General features: G+C 39.4%; 1 protein-coding gene and 1 long non-coding RNA gene across 2 annotated transcripts in view; one reads left to right on the forward strand and one right to left on the reverse strand.

The window, feature by feature from the left end:
- Window positions 1-21,293, forward strand: part of LOC144340136 (uncharacterized) — a 111,040-nt gene extending 89,747 nt beyond the window's left edge. Inside the window, exons 2-3 of the long non-coding RNA XR_013415857.1 lie at window positions 15,603-15,761; window positions 20,918-21,293. This is a non-coding gene — a long non-coding RNA (uncharacterized LOC144340136). The remainder of the gene's footprint in view (window positions 1-15,602; window positions 15,762-20,917) is intronic.
- The window catches only part of LOC144340135 (uncharacterized), a 229,611-nt gene that overhangs the window by 190,254 nt on the left and 16,448 nt on the right, over window positions 1-22,909 (reverse strand). The window lies entirely within an intron of this gene.

Genomic DNA, 22,909 nt, shown 5'->3' on the forward strand with positions numbered 1-22,909 from the left:
AGATCAATAAGAAACCACAGTGTGTCACCACAACATATGTAATCACCTAGAGAGTTGAGATCTCAAGAAGTTTTATCTTTCACAAATGCAGATGTACAAAAAGGACATCTCTTCATTTATTGAGGAAGTTTCAATATTTTTATGTATATGTGCAATGTTATACACAAGGTCAACATCGTGATAATGCACTTTCATGCAGTCAAATTTGCAAAAAAATGCATAAAACAAATTAGAACACTCTAAAGTCTTTACACAAAAAACCACATAGTATATGATTACATTTATATGAAGTGTCCAAGATGGGTTCAAGGGGGATAATGAGAATGTTCTAAAATTGATTATGGTAATGGTTGAATAATTCTGAAATGCACTAAAAGCCCTTGAATTGTACACTTCAAATGGTTGATTTGTATGCCATGTGAATTACATCTCAATGATATCATTTTAAAGAGGAAAGTTCTAAGATTTGAGTCCTAGGGCCACTGGCTATTTAGAAATTTGTGATACTTATTAAACATCCAAGATGAAATTCTGAATAGGAGTTTGAGTATGTAAATTTGAAGTTCAGGAGAGAGGTCTGGGCATAAGAAATTAATTTGAGAGTCCTTAATATATGGATAGTATTTAAAACCATTGTACTAAGGCCGGGCACGGTGGCTCAAGCCTGTAATCCCAGCACTTTGGGAGGCCGAGGTGGGTGGATCACGAGGTCAGGAGATCGAGACCATCCTGGCTAACACGTGAAACCCCGTCTCTACTAAAAAAATACAAAAATTAGCCGGGAGCGGTGGCGGGCGCCTGTAGTCCCGGCTACTCAGGAGGCTGAGGCAGGAGAATGGCGTGAACCTGGGAGGTGGAGCTTGCAGTGAGCTGAGATCCGGCCACTGCACTCCAGCCTGGGGGACAGAACGAGACTCCGTCTCAAAAAAAAAAAAAAAAAAAAAAAACATTGTACTAGTTGAGATCACCTACAAAGTGAGTGTAGAAAATAAACAGAAGAGACCGGAGACATTGTTTAGGGCACACCAATGGTTAGAGGTTAGAAATAGATAAAAGGACAAGCAAATAAGCCTTAAAAGGAGGGCTCCAGTAAAGCAGGACCTTGACAGAGATCACCTCTGTCAAATGCTGCCAACAGTTCAGGTAAGTTGAAAACTAACAACCATCATTGGTTTTAGCTATGTGAAAGTCAATAGCAATATGACAAGGGCTATTTTGTAAGAGGCATGAGAATGAATGCCTGATTAGAAAATGAGAGACAAGCAAATTGCAGACATGAAGTAGATATAACTATTGAGAAGAGCTGCCTTTCACAGGAGCAGAGAAGGGATCCAGTAACTGCAGGCGAATAAAGAGTCTGGAAAATTGTCTTCTCTCTTAAGATAGGAAAAATAATAGCATTTATAAGCTCATGGAAATGATCGAGCAATAGAGAAAACATGATGTTACAAGAAGAGAGATGCCTGCTGCTGATGTGATGTGTTCTAGGACTAGAATACACGAAAGGGAATAGAAACTGGTGAAGGAGTGGAGAGGGCTGGAGTATACAGAGCTTGCTGCTAGTGAAAGGCAGAGTATGTGGGCACAGAGCAAGCAGGTGGGTAGCTACGCTGGCAGCAAAATGCAGGACATGTTTTCTACTGGCTTTTATTATCCCAGTAAAATGGGAAACAAGGTCTCAGCAAAGAATAAGGAACAGGCAGGAGGCACTGAGGAAAGAGGAACACGAAGAAAATAGTCTCTAGCTGGGTGCAATGGCTCATGCTTGTAATCCCAGCACTTTGGGAGGTCAAGGTGGGCAGATCACTTGAGACCAAGAGTTCAAGGCCAGCTTGGCCAACATGGTGAGACTCTGTCTCTACCACAAATACAAAAATTAGCCAGGCACATGTCTGTAGTCACAACTACTGGGGAGGCTGAGGCACGAGAATCGCTTGAGCCTGAGAGGGAGAAGTTGCAGTGAGCTGAGATCACACCACTGCATGCCAGCCTGGGTGACTCTGTTGAAAGAAAGGAGAGGAGAGGAGAAAGGAGGGGAGGGGAGGGGAGGGGAGGGGAGGGGAGGGGAGGGGAGGGGAGGGGAGGGGAGGGGAGGGGAGGGGAGAGGAGAGGAGGGGAGAGGAGAGGAGAGGAGAGGAGAGGAGAGGAGAGGAGAGGAGACGAGAGGAGAGGAGAGGAGAGGAGAGGAGAGGAGAGGAGAGGAGAGGAGAGGAGAGGAGAGGTCTCTGAGTGATGGGCAAGTGGAAGACTAGGAAAATGCAATATGGTGCCAGGCAACCACTTGTGATTAATGGCAATGAATTCAAAATTCAACCAGTCAGCAAGGTACTGTTTTTTCCCAGGCACATTTAGCCACACAGAGACAGACCTTAATAAACTAAGAGTGAGATTTACCAAGATTGGAATTAACAAAATATGAACATGTTCATCATTTTATTTTAAAAAGATAGGAAATTTTACATAGAAGCATGTTATAGCATTCCCATAGAATAAAAACACACTAAAGACATGTATGGGTGGCTATGGTTTTACAGGCAGTTTTTATTTTCTTCCATATTCTCTAAATATTTTGCAAAAATCAAAACTAACCAATCTTAAGTCAATTAGTGTTCAGGACTATTCCATATAACTAAAGAGAAAGTAGTAGAGCCAGGTCCCACAAGAAATTTAAATCTGAAAGCAGTAAATCATGGCAATTCTTTTCTCTCACTGAGTGTGTTGTCTCCTGTGTATGTTTCCTTCTGGGCACCTGCATTCTCTTGAGTCCCTATGCTTAACAAAAAACGCATGGGCCCCCAACATGACTGCTCTTGTCTTAGCCCATATTCCCAGAGACCACCATCACCTGACTGAATCTTTGTTCTTCTTAGATGGAATCCATAAGAGACAAGCTAGTTGGCTCAGCTTGGATCAAGGTTCCCTGTTTTGTTCAGTTAGCTGGAAACAGGAGTAGGAAGTCAACTTATCAAAATACGGCAGCCACTGGCCACCCAACCCCATTACTTCAGCCAAATGCTGGGGAGAGAGGCAATTCCAATAAAACAGGCCAAGCAAGACCCCAAAAAGTGTCTTCTTATGACTTTCATAATAAGAACAAGTATTTTTAAGTATGTGAATAGATCAAGGGAGATAACAAAATATTAAAAACTTAGTGTCCTCTGTTTGGTCACATATTTATTCTCTGTTTCAGGTAGGTTTTCATAATTGTGATTTCTAGAAAGCTTCTGATGAGCGACTGTTAGTACAAGACACCATATCCTTCACTGCATAGAAGGAGTCTGGCAGGCATAAAATCATATTTAAAAGTGAATTTTACATTTTTAGAAAACATGGAGAAGCTGAAATATATTCCTGACTACAAAATGAAACTGCTGATGACATCAAAAATTATGAGGACTCCCTCTTCAGTGAATGTCTAGTGAATACTTACTGTGTATTATTAGACTTGTAAGTTAGATTGGAGGCAAAATAACAGGATAAAACTGGGAACTCAGTCTATTAATGGCTCTTTCTTTATTTTTATTTATTATTTATTTATTTTTGAGATAGAGTCCCACTTTGTCACCGAGGCTGGAGTGCAGTGGCATGATCTTGGCTCACTGCAACATCTGCCTCCCAGGCTCAAACAATCCTCCTACCTCAGCCTCCCAAGTAGCTGGGACTACAGGTATGCACCACCATGCCTGGCTAATTTTTGTATTTTTTGTAGAGACAGGGTTTTACCATGTTGCCCCAGGCTGGTCTTCAACTCCTGAGCTCAAGTGATCTGCCCACCTTGGCCTCCCAAAATGCTGAGATTACAGGTGTGAGCCACCACACCTGGCTGACATTTTCTTTTAAGATTATTTTTAATTGCACAAATTGTACACAATACATGTTTGTGCATTTAAAAATTCAAGTAAATACAGAAGCAAACACCCATGAATATCCCTAATTCTAAAGACTTGCAGAGGAAAATATGGTTAACAGTTTGGGCTGAACTCTTGCAACTGTTTTTCTAGGTTAGGCTTATATTCTAAGTTCATTCTCAAGGCTTTTCTTTTTCATCTTTAAATTTGCCTTCTTTCTTTATGCTGATGACTTCCAGTCAGCATTCTTGGTAAGTTATATACTCTGGTGGCCTTGCATCCAGACCCTATAAAGACATTTTTAATAATATCCCAAAGATCCAATCTCTTAAGGCTCTCATATTTCACCTGTTTTTTAAAAGCAGACATTTTATGGACTGGTGAAGCAATCATTTAGAAACATGTATCTCTGAAGCCATAATCATTTTATAATTTGTTCTGCCTCACAAACAACTGCAGCCAGTCTTCCAGGAGGACAATCCTTTAAACGAAATCTCCAGCATTAAAGCCGCTTATGGCTATTTCAGATAATGGGAGCTGTCCAGTCTGTGATGTGTTCAGTCCCTTTCATTTAGGGAGAATCTGCTATACTAATATCGACTTGAAAATGAGCTCTGCACTAGAAATTCAGCAGTGAATGACGGAAATAAGTGAGCTTACAAAATTTATTGGAAATTTCTTTCTGAAGGTCAGAAAATATATCAAGCACAATAGCAAATGTGTATTTTTTTAAATAACATATCACATTCTTATGAGACCTTGTTTTATGGTAGTAATCTTTCAAAAAAAAAAACTGGTTAAAGACAATTCAAACAAAACCTACTTTGTAGATTTGTCTAAATTTCTGAAATAATAAATAAAAACATACACCAAAAAAAAAAAAAAGATCTATGAACATTTCCCCCAAAAGGAAAAAAATTCCAAACAATATGTTCTTTGTGGACCTTGTAGTAAGTCATATTTGTGAAGAAACGCACTCTGTCACTTGAGTATATCATCTTGAATAGTATTGGAATTTTTATTATACTCAGTTTCCTCTTCAAATTGGAAATTATAATGTCTGCTTTGCAAGTATTGTTGAAAAATATGTTCGGGTTCCCCCGAAATGTATATGTTAAAAAGGAATTCCCGATGTGAAGGCACTAGGAGGTGGGGCCTTTGGGAGGTATTAGGTCATAAGGTTGGAGCCCTCGTAGTGGGGTGAGTGCCCTTCTAAGAGGCTGAAGAGACCAGAGTTCTTCCCTTCCACCATGTGAGAAAACAGCGAGAAGGTACCATTCCATGAACCAGGAAATGGGCCTTCACCATATATCAAACATGCTGGTGCCTTGGTCTTGGACTTTCCAGTTTCTAGAACTGTAAAAAATGAATTCACGCTGGTTACAAACCACCCAATTTATGATGTTCTGTTATAGCAGCCTGAACAAAAGAAGACAATTCTATAATGTACGCATAGCAGAGGCTTTGCCATGTATCTGGCCCATCACTGATTCCAGTTCCAACTGGTAGCAGACAATTTCCATACATACTGGAAAACCTTATGCCAAATGTTTGCCTTATTGCTCAGCTTCTCTGTCTCAGGACTCGTTCTGAAGTCATAAGATTCCTCAGCCTTATATAGGACAGTCCAGAAACACTGGGGCACTAACATCCGTGGGCGCAACCCTCAGCCAGTGAGAAATGGGGGTCGGTAAATAAATGCCTCAGTCTTCTGTTCTTTAGAGGAACGATTCTGAAACACATTCTATATGGTTCCCTGAGGGATCCATGGAATTGAGCCAGTTCTCCATAGCAATAACTGGCTCAATAATATATCTTTAATTGGCTTCCTGGAATCATTCCTCAAATAAATTATTTTCACCTAAATGCATGTCTCAGGCTCTGCTAGGGGGAGAACCCAAACTAAGATATTAAAGTGCTTTTAACAGTGCACAGTGGCAGAGCACAGTGGCTCACGCCTGTAATCCCAGCACTTTGGGAGGCTGAGGCAGGTGGATCATGGGGTCAAGAGATCGAGACCATCTTGGCCAACATGGTCAAACCCTATCTCTACTAAATATACCAAAATTAGCTGGTTGTGGTGGTGCGCACCTATAGTCCCAGCTACTTGGGAGGCTGAGGCAGGAGAATCGCTTGAACTCAGGAGGCAGAGGTTGCAGTGAGCCGAGATCGCGCCACTGCACTCCAGCCTTCCAGCCTGGTAACAGAGCAAGACTCTGTCTCAAAAAAAAAAAAAAAAAAAAAAGCTGGGTTTGGTGGCTCATGCCTGTAATCCCAGCATTTTGAGAGCCCAAGACTGGCAGATCACAAGGTCAGGAGATCGAGACCAGCCTAGATAACACGGTGAAACCCCGTCTCTACTAAAAATACAAAAAAATTAACCAGGCGTGGTGGTGGGTGCCTGTAGTCCCAGCTACTCGGGAGACTGAGGCAGGAGAATGGCATGAACCCGGGAGGCGGAGGTTGCAGTGAGCCGAGATCGCGTCACTGCACTCCAGCCTGGGTGATAGAGTGAGACTCCGTCTCAAAAAAAAAAAAAAAAAAAGAGGCCAGTATAAAATTCATGGTTAGTACATGATGGTTTCCTTTCCTGTGCCTCTTCAGTAGTGTCATTCTTTACTTGTGAATCAGAAATCCAGATCTCAGCAATGACTCACTCTGGGAAAAAAACAATGTCCTAAATATGGTAGCCCCATGAGGCCACTGAGGACTTGAAATGCAGTCAATTCAAATTGAGAGGGGCTGACCACTGTGTAAGCTTCACAAGATATTTCAAAAACTTAATAAAAAAAAGTAAAGCATCTTACGATATAATAATTTGTAGATTGATTAGTTGAAATAACACTGTGGATATAGTGGGTGAAATAAAATACAGTATTAACATTAATTCCACTTGTTTCTTCTCATGTTTTAAAATATGGCTACACAAAATGTTTAAGTTATATTAAGGCTTGTATACATCTATTGGACAGAGCTGCTCTAAACATTATAGGAAAGAGTCATTGTGTGAAGAGAGAGAGAGAATGTATGTGTGACTCAGAATGGTCAACAAGATGTTTAATTGTAAGCCACAGAAACAATTTAGGCTGATGTAAGAAAGACTTCATTAAAGATTAAAGGAGGCTCCAAAACCTGGCCCAAAGAATAAAGCTAGGAGGCTGCACCGCGGTACAATTATATCGAGATAGTCTGCAAAATACCTGCCATCATTTTTCTTCCTGTATCCACATCCCTTGGCAATGTGACTTTGAAGTTCCTCCCATCAAGAGGTAGGGTGTGTTTATTTACCCTTTGATTTGGTGCTGGCCTTGTGACTTGCTTTGGCCAAAAGAATGTGGCAGAAGTGACGGTTGTATCAGTTCTGAATGTAGACTTCACAGGAGCTCTACTTCTTGGAATCCTGCTGACCCGCCAGGTGAACGAGGCCGGGCTGGACTGTTTGGTGATAGGGACATGTGATCCAGTCATCCCCACAGCCTCAGCTGACAGTCAGCCAAACCACAGAAACAGAGCTGCCTCACTGACTAGCAGCCAACTCCAAACACATGAATGAGCCCAGAGCTGTTCTGTTAAACCCAATTCAAATTGCTGTTTTCACAAGATCATAAATATGCTAAATATAAGTTACTAAGTTCTAAGATGACTTATATCAAAGATAAATCCAGACACTGATTAAAGCACTAAGGATGGACTTTATTCATTAATTATCATTGCAAAGGGAAAAAGGGTCCAACATGAATTGAATTGAACTTTGATTTGTGCAGAGGTGACTGGGCATGTTAAAGGGACAATGAGGGAGTAAGGAAGGGGCAATGAGCAGGGGCTTAAGCAGAGACTGGTCCTGTTAATTGGTTCTTATCTAAAGGAGAAGCAAACTTCTTATATTTATATGGCAGAAGGTACTGGTGTAAATTACAGGCAAGGTGTCATGGGGCTGGGCTCCAGAGGGGGAATTATTTCCCTGAATGTTAATTTTGGGTGGTAGAAGATCTACAGCTCAAAGGGGAAGAGAAAGGAATTACAATTGCAAGCTTCCTAAACTATAACTGCTGTAAGAGGGGAGGGTTCAGGGGCCTCTTTATTACTAGTTTGGACAGGATCAGTTTGAGCTTTCCAAGGTGAGCAGTTTAAGGGGCTAGGGTCATTCTAGGATGTAGATTTGAGCTGCTAGAAACTATATTAATTTTTGCTCAAATCTTTTAGTGTGGGAGTGGAGTACAGAAAATAGACAAAAATCATTTGTCTGCAGTTTTTATAAGTCTGAGAGTCTGCAGTTTTTATAAGTCTACATTGGGGCATGGTCAAAAAGAGAACTCAGAAGAGCTTATCTAAAGTTCAGTCAAGAAGAGAGTCTTTGCGACTTATCATTTAGTTATGGGATGTTCAGTTATGCGGCAAAATCTAAATAATACCATTTTTCAAATCACGCCACAGAACTGGTGCATTGGAAACCCCACCACCCCTCCTGCTAGACCCAGAAACTGCAGCTTGCATGGCCGACCTGCTGATACTGAACATGGCACCACTACTAGGGTCTCTGGAAAGGGCATGTACCTCCCACCACAGCTGCCAAGCTCACCAGAATGGATTGTGTTTTGTTTTGGGTTTTTTGGTATCACTGTCCTCAATTCAAAGTCTAGGGAGTCTCCAACTAGTTAATGGAACCCCAGACATGGAATCCATGCGCTAGTTTCACATTAGTATCTTTGGTTTCTACAATGGAACTCGTTTTCCTTTAATAAAACAGGGAATTCCCCAGTGCAGGAAGGGTGTTCAGATGCTGGGTCGTCAAACCAAAAAACAAATGGTATTATGTGTACTATAATATTTCATACTTTCATTGTTTGCTGTTGCTGAGAACCATGCCTAAGCACACTCCTTATCTTTCTCTATTTTAGTAATTCCTCTTCCTCTTCCCTGGGAAATTGTCTCTGACTTCTGCCTTCCCCAGCCCTGGTCGTATTAGAAAAATGCATAGAGGTATGACACCTAGCAAAGTAATTAGCACTCCCACTGTTTCCTCAGTTCCTCATTGGTTCTTATCATCAAGAATCTTTCGGCCTGAGTGACTGAAATCTTTTTCGTTCATTCTCCAGTGCCTGGCATGGTGTCTGAAACATATTAAGCCCTCAGTGTTTACTTCTACATAAATAAACTAGAGATTCACGAAATGAGAGGTCACTCTTATAAAATAGGCTGGTGTCAGATTATGCAGGATATAAATGCAACCTATCTCAGAGGCAATCCAACGTCATTAAAGGTTTTTGTACTATTTATTAGAAAGATTCACCCATATTCAGTGTATAAGATGCAAACTAGAGAGTGAGGCCAGAGCCCAGAGAGCAACCTCCTGCAAAACGCGGTAGGTTGAGAGTAGAAGGGGCTAGCCACGCTAATGGAAAAGAAGAGCCAGATATATGAAATAAAATTAAGAAGATGTTGGAATCTGACTGGTCCTGGGATGGAGGGAGAGGAAAGAGTATATTCATATATCATGACAAAAAAATTGAAATGTGTTTTTTTATTATGGTAATTTTCTTGTTTTCCCAAGACCTTTCCTTCATGCTATTCATTCTAAGGTATTTTCTTTTCTTTTTTTTTTTTTTTTTTTTTTTTTTTTTTTTTTTTTTTTTGAGACAGAGTCTCGCTTAGTCGCCCAGGCTGGAGTGCAGTGGCGCGATCTCGGCTCACTGCAAGCTCCGCCTCCCAGGTTCACGCCATTCTCCTGCCTCAGCCTCCCCAGTAGCTGGGACTACAGGCGCCCGCCGCCTCGCCCGGCTAATTTTTTGCATTTTTAGTAGAGACGGGGTTTCACCTTGTTAGCCAGGATGGTCTCGATCTCCTGACCTTGTGATCCGCCCTCCTCGGCCTCCCAAAGTGCTGGGATTACAGGCGTGAGCCACCGCGCCCGGCCTCATTCTAAGGTATTTTCAAACTCAGGAAAGGAAAAATTACTGCAGAACAGAATAAAAGGGATGTCATGTTTTTGCTTTTAGCTTCAAAAAGCAATGTTCTAGAACAGCAAAGACTGGAAGAGTACTTACAGAAAGAGGATATACCTTTTATCTCCATACAAGCTTAGGTGCCCAGTAGGTGAAAGCTTCCTGATAGGACGAAAATAATTCATGGAGGAGCAGCAAAAGGGTTAAACGCATATGAGAGAGGACTGAAACCGTACCCTTCCCTAGGTGTACAGTTTCAGGAGAGAGGAGGTCGGAAAAAGTGTGTTCTAGATCTACCACATCAACTTAGTACCCCAGCATCAGAGCAAAAATGGTCAGTTACATCGGGCCAACAGTTAGATGTGGCTCAGTGTGACATCGAGAGGTAAAGAGGCTCTCATGATGGCTCTGATTCTACCCTAAGATCAACCGTGAGAAGTGAACAAATAAACCTCCCACTTCCCCAAGCAGGGCTTAGAAGGTACTTGAAAGAGATAGCTCAGGGCCCAAGGGTCTTGAATGTTTAACCCAAATGCAAGTGTGCATTATGCAGCTGAGGCGCTCATGACTGCAGAGATTTCAGGAGGTGGCCTTCTGGAAGACTGACAAATACTATGACCACCAAAGAACAGGTCCCTTTTCCCTGACTCCCTACCTCCATCCTGTCTAAAATAAACTTGGGAACAGAATACCACCCTGAAGAGGAGGACGCAAAGGCAAAGTTCAGAAATGACATGATTTTAAACTTGAAGTTACATGACAAAGGATGACACGAAAAAAGTATGACAAGACAAAAGTATGACAAAGGCTAAATCCATCTAGAAATGACTAGATTTTGCATTATGATATCAGGGGAAATAGGGCATATAATAGAAACTCAGTTCAATTACACAAAAATAAAATGTTACCTAGTTTGTATGTATGACTTTAAGGCCTATGAAAATTATACTTACAACAGGTACAAAGGAGTTTACTCCATTCGTTAGAGGATTAAGAGTTCTTTTTATGGAACTTCATTTTTTTATGCTTCATTTTTTAAAAAATAACAAATTATTGGCTGAAATGGTTCAACTGTAAGTTAAAAGTAAAGTAAACTGCTATTTTCCTATGCCTGGCCCTCCCTCTGAGGCATGTTCTAACTCTAATTTAATTCTAATTAAATTAGATTAAATTTAATTCTAATTAAATTAGATTAAATTTAATTCTAATTGGTTTGGGTCACCAAAGTGATTCCAGTCAATATTCTTCAGTACAATCCAAAGATTTCTAGTCCATTCTTGAGTCAATCAAAGTCTAGAGGACTCAGAACAGATATATTAGCCATTGAAGTGTGATATGGTTTGACTGTGTCCCCCCTGAAATCTCATGTTGAATTGTAATTCCCAATGTTGAAGGAGGGACCTGGTAGGAGGTAATTGGATCACAGGGAAGGATTTCCCCCTTGCTCTTCCTGTGATAGTGACTTCTCACAAAACCATGGTTTAAAAGTGTGTAGCACTTCCCCTTTCACTGTCTTCTGCTCCACCATGGTGAGATGTGCTTGTTTCCCCTTTGCCTTCCGCCATGATTGTAAGTTTCCTGAGGCCTCCCAGTCATGCTTCCTGTACAGCCCGCAGAGCACCGAGTCAATTAAACCACTTTTCTTCATGGATTATCCAGTCTCGGGTAGTTCTTTATAGCAGTGTGAGAACGGATTAATACAAAGTGGACCTAGAGTTAAGATAAACTCTAGAGTAGTTTTACTCTATGGGGTTTGGGTATAGGGGGTCTCCTCCCCATAGGACAGTTAGCAATGTCTGGAGATAGCTTTGGTTGTCACAAGTGAGGGTGTCACAACTAGCAACTAATGGGTAGAAGCCAAAGATGCTGCTAAACATCACTCGATGCACAGACAACCTCCACAACAAGGAATCATGTGGGGCAAAATGTCATTAATACCAGGACTGAGAAATCTACTCTAGAGGTGAGTTAGAAGCCTACCCTCTTCCTGAATCCCAGCAGCCTCTTCAAGTTGACCAACCACTTTTAGTTAATATAAGACATTTGGTGTACATAGGCTCTTTATTTCTGGAGAAGCCCTAGACACAACTTAGATTGTTTATTAGATTATTTTAAGAAATACGTAACACCTAAAAAAAAGTATTAGAATTCTTTAAATACTTTCTTCCCTTAAAATGTAGAATTCAATTAATCAATCAATAAATATGTCATCTCTGTCTTAATTTCAATAATCTGTTCTTGGTTAGTTCTAATGAAAAAACGCTAACCGGGAGCCCAATTATCATGATTTTACATGGGAAAAATTATAATGCAGAATATGTCAACCATAACCCACAGCCAATTTCCTCAAACATAACTAAAACTCAATAAAACATCTATAAATAAAAAACTGTCTTGTTAGGGGGTAAAATGCTTAAGAGGAACATTACGTCTTAATAACCAATAAATTAATATACCTCACAATCAGTTATGTGGTATGTAGCAAAATACTAAACATCTTCTTTTTGAAACCTCAAGAAGTTTTCAAAATATCAACATGTGACTTGGATGCTGTGGTTGAAATTAGTTAAAAACTCCCACTGTTTCACTGAAATTATTTTATTATTGTTAATTTCACTGATAATAATGTCACACATCTTTTTATGTGCCTGTCATGTATTTGTATATCATCTTTTGTTAAATGTCTATTCAAGTAATTTGAACATTTTTTAAATTCAATTACATGTTTCTTTTTTTGATCTTGAGACGGAGTCTCGCTCTGTCACCCAGGCTGGAGTTCAGTGGCGCGATCTCCACTCACCGCAAGCTCTGCTTCCCGGGTTCCTGCCATTCTCCTGCCTCGGCCTCCCGAGTAGCTGGGACTACAGGTGCCCGCCACCATGCCCAGCTAATTTTTTGTATTTTTAGTAGAGACGGGGTTTCACTGTGTTAGCCAGGATGGTCTCATCTCCTGACCTTGTGATCCACCTGCCTCGGCCTCCCAAAGTGCTGGGATTACAGGGGTGAGCCACCGCGCCCAGCCCAATTGCATGTATTTTTATTACTGAGAGATGAGTTCTTTCTAGACACTGGATACAAGTCCTTTGTCAAGCATATGTATTGTTAACATTTTTCTTCAGTTTGTGATTTGCTTTTCATTATTTTAACCATGTGTTTCAAGGAATAGAAGTTTTGAATTTTATAATCCAATAATTCAATTGTTTCTTTCATGGTTAGTGATTTCTATCTCCTGTTTAAGAAATATTTTCCTACCTCAAGATCACAAAGTTATCGCCAGGTGTCTTTCTTCTGAAGCTTTACATACTAGAATGGCTAAAAATAAAGTTTGACAACACCTAATGAAAGCAAAGATGGGTGTATTCGTGCACAAAATGATATAGTAAAATGGAAATTACTTTGGAAAATTGTTTGGAAGGTTCTTACAGTGTTAGTCATGTACCTACTCTATGACCCAGCAATTCCACTCCAGGTATTTACTCAAGAGAAGTGAAAACATGTCCACAAAAAGCTTATACAAAAATATTTATCACAGCCATATTCATAATAGCTTAAAACTGAAAATAGCAGAATGGTCCCACAATAGGTAGGAGATTAACAAATTGTGGTATATCCATACGTTGATGAATGAACTACTGATGTATATAATAGATCAATCACAAAAACATGTTGAGCAAAAGAAGACAGACACAGAACACACTATATACTTTATGATTCCATTTACATGAAGCTCAAAATAGGTAAAACTAATTGATATTGATGGAAATTAAGAGTGGTTATCTCAGGATGAGGAGAAAAGAGCCCAGGAATGGGCATAGGGAATTTACTATAAAGTGTTGGAAATGCTTTATATCTTACCAGTGATGTAGCTTACATTGTTATTGACAATGGTGTGGGGTTATGTTGCTATTATAATGGTAAGGTATATTCATTTTGTTATCGAACAGTATACTTAAAATCTATGCATTTTATCACATGAAAATTATACCTTAAAAAATACATACCATATCACATCTTATAGGCACAAATATAAATTTGTCCTAAACGTGCATCGGCTAAGAGATGCATACACTTTATGAAGTTCAGATATTAAAAGTCGCAAGGCTTTCTGACAGAAAAATGTTAAACTGGGAGAAATACTGTTGGGGTATGCCTGTATTTTCTGTATGCCTGGAAAGATCTGTCCTCATCTGTGTCTTTTTAGATGTAAATGGAGAGTCAAGATTATACATTGGAGGTTGTTTCACTCTGGATTACATTTTAACTCACTAGGAATTCCTAACAGTGGGGCTGCATTCTGCCCTACATTTGATCTGTTCTATTAGACAGGTCCCAAGAGTTAATTCTATCTCTTCCTATAGTCGTAAATACAAAATATAGTACAACAGGATTTTATTTATAAGACAAAAAAAGTTGGAAAACATTTTTGTTAGCCAGTAAATGAAATGTAACTGACTTCATTTTATCAAGGACCAAAGAAAATGTGTCAGTTGATCAGTAACTAATAAGATCTGCTAAACCTGTGACCTAGTCCTAATAGTATAAAAAAGACTGCATTATCTGTGGTTAAAGCATTAACAAAATCTTTTGTCCTATATGAACAAACTTGACCTTGGGTTAACTTTATAACACTGTTTCCCTGGAGATCTGAAAAGGGTAGGATGAAAATATTGCTACTAGGCAATATTTCTTATGATTAAAAAAAATGACAAATTGCATCTGACAGGAGAGAAACTATATATAAACTATAAATACCTAGTGGGAAACCATAGCTTTGGGCTCCCTGAGTGTGATGACTCTCATAGCTGGGCAGGCTCACTGCAGGCACTCTGGAATTGATGCCTCAAACACTGTAAGAAATATAGGATCTTATTTCAGACATGAGGCTTCTAAGCCAACATGGAACATATGTATATGTCTCATCTCCTTGCACCTTAACTATCAACTTAAAAGCCAGAGGTTTGCTTTTTGATTGGTGTGAGGACTCCTGCAAGAAGTCATATTAAAAAGGGATGCCTGATGCTGTCATTCTGGCAAGCTGCATGGTTGCGTTATACTTTTCCAATTAAATCTGATGCCAAGTGGGCCCTATAGAGGTCCTGTGGGTCAGAATTTTCAGAGACTCCCTTGTGGGTATTGCAGTAACTCAGTACACAATAGGATCCCTAATACAGAATGGTGGTGAATAAATATGTCTTTCATGATTGATGGGAAAGTCATTGCTCTCAGAGTCATGTTCATCTCTGCCACCATGGAGATGGACCTTCAATGCCACAATATAAAGCAGATACACAATAGTAAGAATGTCATGGACACAAGGTAATACATGAAATACTTGTGATCTCCCTAGAAGAAAGTGAGAAAGAAAAGCAGCTCACAGCAGTCTGTGCTCTGGGAGGTATGTAAATTAATCAGGGCCAGAGAGACATGAGTATGAAACTTCAGCACACTTCTGGTGCACCCATTCCCAGGGGCAATTATTGACAGGCATTTTCTTCTTTCTTTGTTTCTCTGTAGTTTCTAGAGTAGCTGATAAATTACCTAAAATGTTATCACAAGTTGCACAATGTGACCCTCACTCATTATCTTTATGGTTCTAGAATTTGTGATACAAAGAACAATATGTATAGCCCATCACCAGCTTATATTATTTTCATGAACCAATGTAAGAACCACGCCTTTTTTCCTTTAAAATCCACTTGTAACTGCTGCTAATGAAAGCATACCATCAGGGCAGCTTGAATATGTGACTGCTGGGTTACGGTCCCCAAATTTGGCCCAAATAAATTCTCTACTTACATTAATTTTGCCCCAGTTTCTTTCTTTAGGTCAACATATCTGGTGTAGCTGTCAGGATTCAGAGCAACCTCCTCGCACCCCGGACCACCTAGTGATCCCTCCTGGACTCAGCGCTCAGCACCAGCACAAACCCACTATGTTTCTCTGTCTCCAGATCTTTCCCTGAGTACAGAAGGTGAGTCCTACTGAATGTGAACCTCTTTCTTCTCAGTTGAGGTCTAGGCTTTATTTGGGCTGTTTTTCAAATGCTCTTTTTTTTTTCTTTTTTTAAGACTGAGGGCTTTGGTCTCCGTCTCTGAATAGGGGCTTCAGGTGAAAACCTCTATAGAGAACTCCCTTCCCTGCCTCTGCCCCATGGTAGGAGGTTCAGGTCATGGCGCAGCACACCACTCTGCAAAGAATTTCTACCTTCTCTCCCTCGGCCTCACAGCAAGAGGTTCAAGTTATGGCACTGGCAGTCTAGCACTGCCGGTTTCCCTTTTTTCAAAAAAAACTTCCTTTTTTTTGAAATTACATAAATTATATTCTTTTAAAATTGTAGCTGCTTCTTACTGCTTGTGATTCACAATTGTCATTTTATTTGTGACCAATTCCTGCTAGTTTTAAGCCAAAAGGTGCATGAGGTTGAGCTCTCTCACCCTCACGAAATTTGAGAGACATTTGCTACCTCCAAACTCAATTGGGTGCTGTAGGTGACTAAAGACTTTATGAAGATTCAGAACATTTGTTTAAGATGTTTCATAGTATCATAGTCCTGTCTGCAAGAACACTTGTGATGACTTTCAGCTCGGCCAGAAGGTACGTGCAAGGGCTGTCGCCTGGCATCTTGAACACTCTGCCACCATAAAGTGATCAGAGATTAGAAGACACATAAAAAGCAAGTCATGACTTTCTGGTGACTCTTTGAGAAGTGACACTCACAAAACAGCACACTTCAACCTGATGCACTCTCCTGGCCTTGGTCACATTTGAAAAGGAATTTCTAAAATTATGCGAAACTGCTCATCAAAACTGAGCGTTCCCTGAAGGGACAGTCCCCCTTGGAAACACAAACTGGGTTTTCATGTAATACCTATGAAGCTCCCTCTGGCAAATATATATGTAAATGGACCCACATGACTCAAGAGGACCCCCGTGACCATCACAATGGCAAAAATGAGGGTGATCTAAAATTCCTAAATTAATATATTTGCACACACAATTGAAAAAAAAATCACATTTTAGAACCAAACAAATTGAATGACAGGCCTACTTTCTGTTTGTCCTGGCTGAAATCTGATTATAAGGGATTTGAAGGTTTCTGTTTGTTAAACATCTATGGTTTAAAAGCAAGGCATTTCTGCTCCCTTTTAGATCCATTTCCAGGAATTCTTCCAGTCAACTAAAACTCCTTTTTAATTGTATACTTGCTCCCTCTGTTTGCTTCCTTTCTTGTTGGCATGATTTTTGCTGAGAAAAATATAAAACTTAATTGGTCTTTTAGAAAGTTTAAAATCTCCCCAAATTGGCTCCTCTAAGACTTGCTCTTCCATTTCCTTCTACTCTGCTCCTCCTTCCCTTTACCATCTTCAGTGCCACATGAAGAAACCTAGAAGAGACTTCTAACATCCCTGATACCTCTTGAGAAACACAGAAGAAGGTGCCATGCACGCCCCTCGCTTGGAGGTTTTCTGTCTTCTTTGTGGAGTTCTGAGAGTCACATGAAGGTTCCTCTCCATTCTAAAGCTTTGTTCTCTTCTGCATTGAGTTATCTGATTTTTTTTTTTTTTTTTTTTTTTTTTTGACTTTTGGAGTAACAGGGATTACCTTGTACTATCAGACTAAATTTGACCTTTCTGTGACCTCTTTGTAGCTGGCAAGTCACTGGCAAGAACTGCAGTTGTGGAAATGAATGACTGACAGCAGTTGCAATGAATGGTTATCACTGCAGAGGGCCACTCATTTCTTTTTGTCTTTAGATAAGAAAGGTGCAGTTTGAACACTTGGAGGATACAGAAACCCTCATCACCAAGGGATAAAACTCTCTTGGGAAATGGGCTGTCACAGAGGGGGCCGATGGCATTGGATCGCCCCCGCCCCCGCCCCGGGGGAATGTCTTTGTAGTGAGTAGCACCTTGGAAACATTAGGCAGCCCCGTCCCAAGGCGTTTCCCTCTTTAGGGGGACCCAGGATTTGGTGTAAAGATGGGATCCTTGATTTTTAAAGACCTTGATGCTCTGCCTTCCTGAAAACTGGCAATATTTTGTCAGGCCTGTTTGTTAATGGGCTCCTCCCAGAGCTCAGTGGTCCAGTTAGAAAATTGAGACTAAATTAGAAGCTACCTATCTAAATGAAATTGGTCTCCTTTAAAGTCCTGTGCTGAATGCTTATGATTCTGTGTTACCTTGGTATTCATTTTAATCTTCCTCTAAGTAATATATCCAAACTCCTTAAATAATAATAATAAAGCTTAAATTCTCTCCTTGTGCTTTGAGATGTAAACTTGCTATCCTAGGGACTGATTAACTTGTTCCATTTACAGAGGTACAGTTTAATCCAACTGCCCTTTTAAACTAGAGAATTTTACGAGTCTCAAGGCTGGAATTTTTAAATCAAAGTTGTAAGATTTTTGTTGGTGTGTATCTGTATTTTTATGTGTACATGTGCACGTCTGTGTTTGCATGTTGTCTACATGGTACCAAATTGACTTATAAAGAAATGAGTGTTCATAACTTAAGTAAATAAGACTAAACACTTTTCAAATTCATAAGAATTTGGGAATCTTTGTAATCAAAACTAGTCTTTAAATTGTTGGCAAAACAGAATAGAAATGTCTTCAAAATTGATGAAATTAAATTTAATTTTAGATATTTTTGCCTGGGTCTACAGGTAAGACAAATTTATACTGTCCTTGCTAGATGTTTTAAACATCCTAAAATGGTTGCTTCCATTATTTTTTTTAATACCTGTTTGTTCCTATGTCTTTGGTTTTGAGCCTTTAGATTCTGAAATCTAGACAGGCGGCCATGGTGATGCCTGAAAACATGTGCATGTTGACAGCACTTAGGCCACCAACTGCATGTCAGAGCCAAACCCAATGTGTCTTCCCTGGCCCAGTTGTGTCTTATACCCATGCTGGAGCAGGGTAAGAGTCTCTGGGCATTGTCTTCACAGCCATGTCCTCTGTCCTAGCTTCTGCACCTGATACATAATTAAAATTTCTTACTAGGTTTTTCAATGAAAATTAGAGTTATTAAGAGGTAAAATTATAGTTAAAATGTAACTAAAACTACTAGATACAAAATAATACCTTTGGGCCAGGTGCGGTGGCTCTAGCCTGTAATCCCAGCACTTTGGGAGGCCGAGACAGGCGGATCATGAGGTCAGGAGATCGAGACCATCCTGGCTAACACGGTGAAACCCCGTCTCTACTGAAAAAAAAATACAAAAAACTAGCCAGGCAAGGTGGCGGGCGCCTGCAGTCCCAGCTACTTGGGAGGCTGAGGCAGAAGAATGGCATAAACCCAGGAGGCGGAGCTTGCAGTGAGCTGAGATCTGGCCACTGCACTCCAGCCTGGGTGACAGAGCGAGACTCCGTCTCCAAAAAAAAAAAAAAAAAAAAATTCCTTTGTATACAGAGCACATAAGAAAAGAAGGATGTGTTTTTGGTAAAGATGGTTATAAGAAAGGCAGGAGAATATGGTTTTTTTTAAAGGCAAAGTAATTTTGCTTAGAGGTTATTTAAAGGTTATTTTAAATTAAAGGAATAAAAAAACCAAATGGATATAGAAAGTTTGGGAAAGAAAGAATTAAATTGTAAGCGGTTATAGAAGTGTTACAGAAATCTTATCTTGTGTGGTTAAAGCTGATTGAAATTGGGTAGATCTGTTTATAAGATTTTATTAAAATTACTTTCGCCATTAATAATACAAAGGTAGAATTTGGTTTTCTCTTGTGAATAAGATTTTTGTAGAGTATTAATAAGAAGTAGTAGTAAAAGGATTTCATCTTTTGAGTAAACTTCAAAAAAAAAATAGGGAGAGAAAGAGAGAGAGACTCTCTTGGTTTCATGCTGTCTTTATTAAGTCTTGAGGTTTAGAAAACTGAATCTCCTCTATCAAAGATAAGGGATTTTTGTTTTGTTTTGTTTTTTTGCTTTTTGAAATGTTTTAATCATCACTTTGGCTAAATAAATGATTCCATTTTGATACAGGGTTTTAAACCTTTGATATTTAATAAACTTCTCAAAATCAAATTTCAAATTCTAAATTAAGTCTTTTCATCAGGAACTAACTTTTGGACATCCCAAAAAGAATCCCTGGAAGTTTCAAAGAGAGATACTAGGCTTATTCCGTATGTAAAAAATCATACAGAAAACACTGTCAAATAAGAAATGGCATTTAGCTTTGAGTTATATATGTATAAATGTGTTAATGTGTCCCAAAATTGTATGAGATTACTAAAAATCTAATATATCTTGGTGTATGTTATCAGTCATATTACAATTAGAACGTTGAATTGTAGGCAACAAAAAAAGAAAATGCACAAATTTCTCTGTCAATTGCATCTTTAACCATGGCCATTTTAATACTTGTCTTATTCTTTCTTGGAAAGTCCCTTCCAGTCTTCCCAGTGACCAAGGAACCCCTTTCACCAAAGAAATAACTCAGTCCATTTGTAACATATGGTCAATTTTTCAGCATTTCCATTGGGCATACTACCATCCATCTTCCAGACTAGTAGAACACCCAAATGGGATAATAAGAAAATGAATTGACAAAGCTTATAAAAACGTTTAACTTTCCCTGGCCTAAGGCTCTTCCATTGTTATTGCTTAACTTACGTTCTACCCATTTGGAAAATATCAGCTTTTTCCCTTTGAAATGACACCAGGAAGCCCCATGTGCCTGAATGAAGGAGTCTACAACCCAGCTCTCCTTAAAGATGATGTTCTTCATTACTGCCAAGGCATTAAAAAGCATTTCACTAAAAATTCTAAATTAATTGAGGATTCTTTTAACAGCAAGCTCTTGGGAATTTATGATATCCAATATCATGGCTTCCAACTTTGAGATTTTTGGACTCCCTCTAAATTTAAGCTAAATTCAAAGGCATTGACTCATGGATTTACATTTCTTATTTTAAAAAGGCAGCCCAGCATGAGTAGGCATCTTCCATCATTAGACATCTCCAACTGAAGCTGACCTGCAGCCAGTCACCTGGTTCTTCAGACCAGGACAAGAAATTGAAACTCAGTTTTAAAAGATTACTCAAACGGCTAAATAGCTACAAGACAATCCATGTTTCGAAAGACAGACCCCTTATATGATTTATTTGATTGGTTACCTGCAGGTATAGGTGTCAGGCCTCTGAGCCCAAGCTAAGCCATCTCATCCCCTGTGACTTGCAGTTATACGCCCAGATGGCCTGAAGTAACTGAAGAATCACAAAAGAAGTGCAAATGCCCTGCCTCGCCTTAACCGATGACATTCCACCACAAAAGAAGTGAAAATGGCCCGTCCTTGCCTTAAGCAATGATATTATCTTGTGAAATTCCTTTTCCTGGCTCATCCTGGCTCAAAAAGCTCCCCCACTGAGCACCTTGTGACCCCAACTCCTGTCTGCCAGAGAACAACCTCCCTTTGACTGTAATTTTCCTTTACCTACCCAAATCCTATAAAACGGCCCCACCCCTATTTCCCTACGTTGACTCTCTTTTCAGACTCAGCCTGCCTGCACCCAGGTGAAATAAACAGCCATGTTGCTCACACAAAGCCTGTTTGGTGGTCTCTTCACACGGACGCGCGTGACAATAGGAATATTTCTCACATTTGGATTTCAAATTGTTTAATTAGTAATTGTCCTTATTTGTGTCATATTTTTTATTCTTAAATCGATCTTGCTTTGCATTTCTCTATCTAAAGTATTTGACAGAAACTAAACTCATGATAGCTAGATGCAAAGAAATTATTCAATATGCCATACTTCCTTTATAAGTGGATGAAATCCTGAGACCCAGTTCCTCTGTCCCTTTGTGTTGCCAGTTAATTTAGCCTAAGACCTCACTAAAGTCTGAAGCTGTAGTGCCTCTACTCTTTCCCTCTAACGTAGAGAGACATTACCTGGAAATGAGACTTCCCAGCAATGTGGGGAAAAGCTACCTTTAAAATGCTGATTATCAATGCTTTTAGAAGAGGAAGATCTCAATCAAAAGGGGGAAATGAGAAGACAAGTAGCTCAGAGGCTATGTGAGGTATGCAAAATGTATCAGACCCAGAGAGATGAAACAGGAGGATAAAACAGTCATGGCTCTGCACCCACGCCCAGGAGCAACTGTTTAAAGGCATTTTGTTCTTTCTTTCCTTCCTTGTAGTTTCCAGACTAGCTGACAAATTACTTAAAATGTTACCACAATTTGCATCATATGACCCTCGCCCATTATTTTCATGTTCCTGGAATTTGTGATACAAAGAATAACATATAGACAATCAATCACTTACGTTATTTTAACAATCCAATGTAAGAACTGCCCTTTCTTTTTCCTTTGAAAGTCCACTTGTAACTGCTGCTAATCAAAGCATATATTCATGGCAATTTGAATATATGTCTCCTTGGTTGCAGTCCCCAAATTTGACCCAAATAAATTCTCAACTTATGTTAATTTGCCTCAGTTTCTTTCTTTAGTTGACAAAAGGCACTATGAAAATCAAAATATTCTTTGGTATAGGCAGGGTTGCTAGCTTTATTTCCTCTGAATTTTAATAACCTTTTTTTATTTCTAGATATGAGATAATCTATTTTTTGTTTCATCACAGACATACATATTAGTAGTTCCTCTTTTTAAAATTATAGGTTTACATGTATTAAATGTGACAATTTCCCCTCTATATCTGTTAACTATACTTATCCATCATATGTCACAAATCAAAACAAAGGGAACTGTCAAATACCATTAGAGAACTTGGTAATCACAAAGTAGACAAGAACAAAAAGTGGAAATTCTGAAATCATTCTAGAAAAGAGGAAAAGAATAGGGATACTTAGACTTAAAGATACTTAAAACAAACTTTAAATACATAAAGCAAACTAAGAGTAGCTCCTGAACAGGTTCCCCATGCATATAAATTCATCTACCTGTTATGTCTGGGAAAACAGTATACTACCTTTTCTCCCCACACAAACTTTCTCTCTAGATACTTTTTTGGGCCCTTTAAATGGAATATATCATTTTCATTATTTGGTCATGAAATATACAGAGGGTACTGGGGAAGCAACAGTGGAAGAGGCAGAAGCATTCTTGACCCTCAGGAAACTTACAGTCTAAGGCGCAATACCAATGTTGAA

This window comes from Macaca mulatta, chromosome 3 (assembly GCF_049350105.2).
Source record: "Macaca mulatta isolate MMU2019108-1 chromosome 3, T2T-MMU8v2.0, whole genome shotgun sequence".
NCBI classification, from domain to species: Eukaryota; Metazoa; Chordata; class Mammalia; order Primates; family Cercopithecidae; genus Macaca; species Macaca mulatta.